The sequence below is a fragment of the Hippopotamus amphibius genome, chromosome X (genome assembly GCF_030028045.1).
Source record: "Hippopotamus amphibius kiboko isolate mHipAmp2 chromosome X, mHipAmp2.hap2, whole genome shotgun sequence".
Lineage (NCBI taxonomy): Eukaryota > Metazoa > Chordata > Mammalia > Artiodactyla > Hippopotamidae > Hippopotamus > Hippopotamus amphibius.
Window position 1 is genome coordinate 34,140,571 of NC_080203.1, and position 5,877 is coordinate 34,146,447.

The following is a 5,877-nucleotide window of genomic DNA, read 5'->3' on the forward strand; positions in this document are numbered from 1 at the left end:
CAAGGGGTAGGGGCATCTCAGTCCGATTCCTTGCGCATTCCTCTGCATGCTTTCTTTTTGGGAGGCAGTGAAAGCTCTGCATGCAGTAACATTTTTTTCTATCTTATATACTTAGTGCCTAATGTATAAAAACAAATGAATGAATAAGCAGACTGAATGAATAAATAAATGGTTAAGAATATGGTCTCAGGAATCAAGCACCCTGAGGCTGAATCTCAAATCTACGATTCACTGCTGTGTCACGCTTTGCACAAGGTAACTTAATTTTCTAAGATTGTTTCCCTCATCTGTTAATGCAAATAATAATAGTATCTACCTCACAGGATATTTTAAGTATGATATTAGAGAGCATATGTGAAAATGTCCAATATATTATTGGACACATAAGTACTCAAAAGTTGCCTTATTATTAAGCTTATAGCTTATTATTGCTAAAAAAAGAAAAAAGAGGGACAGAGTTCATTCGGTGGGGTGGTATGGAATGGAGGAGGGAGACTGGGATAGCCAATAAAGGCTTCAATCAGGCGTTTACATTTTTTTTAAATTGGGGTATAGTTGCTTTACGATGTTGTGTTAGTTTCTGCTGTACAATGAAGTGAATCAGCTATATATATACATATATCCCCTCCCTCTTGGACATCCCTTGTCACCGCCCCCCCAATCCCACCCATCTACATCACCACAGAGAAATGAACTGAGCTCCTTGCTCTATACAGCAGGTTTCCACTTAGCTATCTGTTTTACACATGATAGTGTATATATGTCAATCCCAATCTCCCAATTCATCCCCCCTTCCCCCCTCCACGTCCACATGTCCGTTCTCTACATCTGCATCTCTATTCCTGCCCTGCAAGTAGGTTCATCTGTACCATTTTTCTAGATTCCACATATATGTGTTAATATACGATATTTGCCTTTCTCTTTCTGACTTACTTCACTCTGCATGCAAGACTCTAGGTCCATCCACATCTCTACAAATGACCCAATTTTGTTCCCTTTTATGGCTGAGTAATATTCCACTGTATATATGTACACGTATTCTCTATCCATTCATCTGTTGTTGGACATTTAGGTTGCTTCCATGTCCTGGCTGTTGTAAAGGAGTTTACATTTGAACTGAGTTATAATGGATTAAAAAGAGTTTGCTAGGTAGGAGGAAGTTGGGGGAGAGTAGTATTCTAGCAAATATCATGTGTAAAAGGGTGGAAGATTGGAAATGGTACAATGTTTAATTGGGCAGAGTGTACAGATATATATGACAGAATGTAAAAATAGAGAAAGAGATTTGCTCTAAATCGTGAAGAGCCTTTTATTGTGTTGGAGTAGGCAGTTAAAATCTAACCCTGATATCAACAGGGAGCCAATAGAAGTTTATGAACAGATGAGTAACATAAGATTTTGAGAAGGATGACTCTTCCAAGGGGTATCCTTTAGTCAAGGGTAGATCTAGACAACATTGTGAAATAAAGTTTAAATTTTCCTCCAAACTTGCCCCTCTGCCCCTCTTTTATCTTCCTCTTTCCAGACATGATCAGTGTTGCCATGCATCCTTAGATCTGCCAAGTCTGTTTTACCTGGTCAGGATAGATGTCCTTATTATAAGAACGTTGGTACCCAATGTCTCTATTTAATTAATAGTCACGTTTACCAGCAGAGTAAGCTCCAGGAGACAAAGTATGACCTAAATGACTATTATGTCCCCAGAACCTCACACAATACCTAGCATATCGCACATTAGAGTCAGTGAATGTTCATGGCCTGTTAGATGAATGGAAGGATCAATAGCAGGAAGGACTCAATGCTTTTTTTGGGGGGGCGGGGGCAATACAATATATGTTTAAGAGGTGAGTTGGTGTCCTCTGTGGTGATGACAAAATCAAAAATTGAAAGCTAGTGTGATTACTTGTGCAATCATGAATTCATTGTCTTACAACCGGGTCTTGGGTTTCAGAAGAAAAAAAAGAGATGATTTTCTAAGTATCTTCTAAGTCTGTGTTGATAAACCCAGCCAGGATTCTCTATAAAGTCCTAACTGCCTCATAATCTCCCTCTGGCTCAAGTCATTCTAGGCTTCGTGTCCCAGCAAAGTTATTTTCTGACAACGGTGATCCCATTCCATATCTGTGCATAGAGTTGTTTTAAAGCAAATTTGGAACTAGGCTGTTGACAGCTTAGGAGTCGGTACTTTATTACAATGTCTATAAAGTGGCTGTCATAAAAAGTACTATCCAATGTCGGTATGGAAAATGTACTGAAATTCCGTGCTTGTGCAGAGACCAAAATGGTCAGATGTCAGGGGACGATCATGGTTGGCTACAGGACTTCTACAAAACTAGCCTAGGAGCTCTGGCCTGGTGCTGGAAGGGATTGACTTTGTTCATAGCCCATTGCTCCTGAGCAAGCGTATATAGCTTTGGAGAAGGGTGAAGGTAATGCTACTCTGGCTTGCTAAAATGAGTCAGAGACAGGGACGAGTGGGTGGTAAGGATAGTTTGGGAGAGAACTGAAAGAAATAGGTGGACACTTGTTGAGTTATATAGGGAAGATGAACATCTTAAAAGTTATGAATACAATAGCCATGGGAAGTAATCTCCTGTGATGGCAGGATCTTAGTTTACTTGGCTCAGAGTGTGTCATGTTGGCCTCAGTCTCTCCAATTGTAAAATAAGGGGACTGTACTGGTGGCTATTTGCAGTCCCTTCCAGATCCAATATTCTGTAATTCTATGGTGGAAATGATGCAGCAGCAAATTACAGTTTGCCTGGTTCAAATGACAGAGAGGATGGTAACTTGGAACTTGGTGATCAACACAACTTATTCACGAAGTGAAGCCCCATTACATTCTCAGATGAACAGCTATATAACTGACCCAAAAGACAAGAGATTGCTGCTTTTTAGGGGCAACATATCTACCAAAGATAAATTGGTATATAAATAAGCAGAATGAAGGTTCATTACAAGTATACTTTCCAGGACACAATAGTTTAAAACGACAATAAAATTTTCTTTGGATGAATGGGCCCAAGGTTTAAATGAAATGGGACTATGGGGCTTCCTAGGTGGTGCAGTGGTTAAGAATCTGCCTGCCAATGCAGGGAACATGGGTTTGATCCCTGGTCCGGGAAGATCCCACATGCCACGGAGCAACTAAGCCCATGCGCCACAACTACTGAGCCCGTGCCGCAACTACTGAAGCCCATGTACCTAGAGCCTGTGCTCCGCAACAAGAGTAGCCACTGCAATGAGGAGCCCACGCACCACAATGAAGAGTAGACCCTGCTCGCCACAACTAGAGAAAGCTGGTGTGCAGCACCAAAGACCCAACACAGCCAATAAATAAATAAATAAATAAAATTTAAAAATGAATAAATAAATAAATGAAATGGGACTTATAAGATCTCAGCTCTGCTGCTCTTTCTCTGGTCGATAGAAAGAAAGGAATGATTTCAAGGTACTCCTGGTAGAGGGATATCCAGACAAACTATATATCTACCACCAACACTACCACCCACCCCTGATGAAACATATATTGGAAACCAATGAAATCAGATGAAAAGGAGCATCATAAGCATCAATAACAGATCTGAGGATAAAGTCAGAAAAGGACAGGTGCATTGTGGAAGGAGTGGGGGGAACCATGGATGGAAAGAGTCAGTCCTACCATTTTACCTTAGTGATGATATTGAGAGCAAAGTTATTGGATAAGTGTTTATGTATCAGCCCATTGGCATTTTTAGCAATAGCTAGTGAGAATCACCTTTTCTGTTCTTACCATCTCCTTTTTCTGGGTCTCTGTTCAGTTCTGCCAGTATTAGGACCTCAGAGTACGGCACTCAGGATATTCAGGAGACCGAAAGGCTGTCCACATCCCCTCAGGTGGTGGGAGAACACCAACTAAATTGGCTGAAACCTAGATTCATCCACTTATTGGTTTATGTTTTGAACCAAAGTTTGTGCTGGGCCTTATGGTGGGCATTGCTGTAAAATCACAGACAAGACAGAGATGGCCCCATGCCCTGTAAAACTTATCTTCTTGATAATAATAAAATAATAATAATACAAAGAATCACACAAGGACGTGTATGCAAACCATGACATGTTTATAAAGGATAAGAGCCTTTTAGACACTTTAACAGGAGTGTAATTTAGAAATGGGAGGAGGAGAAGTTCAGGGGAAACTTTTCTGTAGAAAGTGACCTTTGAACTAAGATCTGACTGATGGGTAGGTGTTCATCCGGGCAAAGACTGGAATAAAACACGAGGCAGTAGAAACAACATACACAAGTGCCCCAAAGCAGGAAGCACTTGGCATATTCAAATAATTAAAAAGGGTTGCTAGCGTGAAGAGCAGTGCGAGAGTGTTATGGAGTTCAAGGGCCCAGCTTGACTCAGAAAATGAAGGTTTTCCAGTAAGTTCTGCTAGAGAGTGAGAAAGTCTAACTGGAGAAACTAAATGGGCCAAAAGGAAGAATACGTTGAGAAAGGGTGAGAAATACAGCTCAGGATCCCAGGGGAACCCAAGAACAAAACGGTATCAAAATGGAGATGAGGTGAAAGTTTGTAGAATTTTAGCCAGGAATTGGCTGATAGGGAGGGTGAGCCTTGTGTAATGGTTTTAGAAAAGGGAATGTCGGCATTGGGCCCTACTTCTACTGCTCTGATAACTGAGGGAAATGTCATTAAGGGCTGTTTGAGCTTTATCCATGGAGGAATCAAGGGGGTTTGAAATGCCTAGCAACCCTTCCAGTGGGGACAGCTTAGGATATTTAAGAGATGGAAAAACATGGGAAAAGCCCTTCTTTTCCTTGTTTATCAAGGGAACAGTAATGACTCTGGGAAGCCAGAAAGACTTCCATTGTCTGTCAGCAAGGAGAAAAAAGCACAGATGGCTGGCTCTCAATAAAGGCTAATTGCTGAGCCACTCCCACTTTGACTTCAGTTATACAATGGACTATTTTTTAAGGTTTCCAAGTTGAGATGATTTATTGTTATTATTATTTTTTAAGAATTTATTGTATTTATTTTATTTTTTGGCTGTGTTGGGTCTTCGTTGCTCTGCACAGACTTTCTCTAGCTGTGGCGAGCAGGGGCAACTCTTTGTTGTGGTGCGTCAGCTTCTCAGTGCGGTGGCTTCTCTCGTTGCAGAGCACGGGCTCTAGGTGCACTGGCTTCAGTAGTTGTGGCTTGTGGGCTCTAGAGGGCAGGCTCAGTAGTTGTGGTGTATGGGCTTAGTTGCTCCGCAGCATGTGGGATCTTCCCGGACCAGGGCTCGAACCCATGTCCCCTGCACTGGCAGGCAGATTCTTAACCATTGCGCCACCAGGGAAGCCCCAAAGTGACTTATTATTATTTATTAATTTTATTTATTGTGGCAAAATATATATAACATAAAATTTATCATTTTAATCATTGTTAAATGTTCAGTGGCGATGAGTACATTCACATTGTTGTGAAACCTTTACCAGAACATTTGTATCATCCCATACTGAAAATCTTCACCCATTAAACCATAACTCCTTATTCACCTCTACTCCCAGTGCTGGTAACCACTGGTCTACTTTATTTCCCTATGAAGTTGGCTATTATGTATACCAAATATAAGAGGAATAATACAGTATTGGTCCTTTCGTGTCTAGCTTATTTCACTCAGTATCATGTTTTCAAGGTTCATCCACGTTGTAGCATGTATCAGAATTTCATTCCTTTTTATGGTTGAATAATATTCCATTGTACGCACTTACCACAATTTGTTTAATCTATTCATCAGTCAATGGATATTTGAATTGTTTCCACCTTTTCCTGTGCTTGTCCACAGCTCTTAATCTCCACTACCCACTTACTTTAGTACCTACTATTCTCTACTCTTTCCTTAACTGT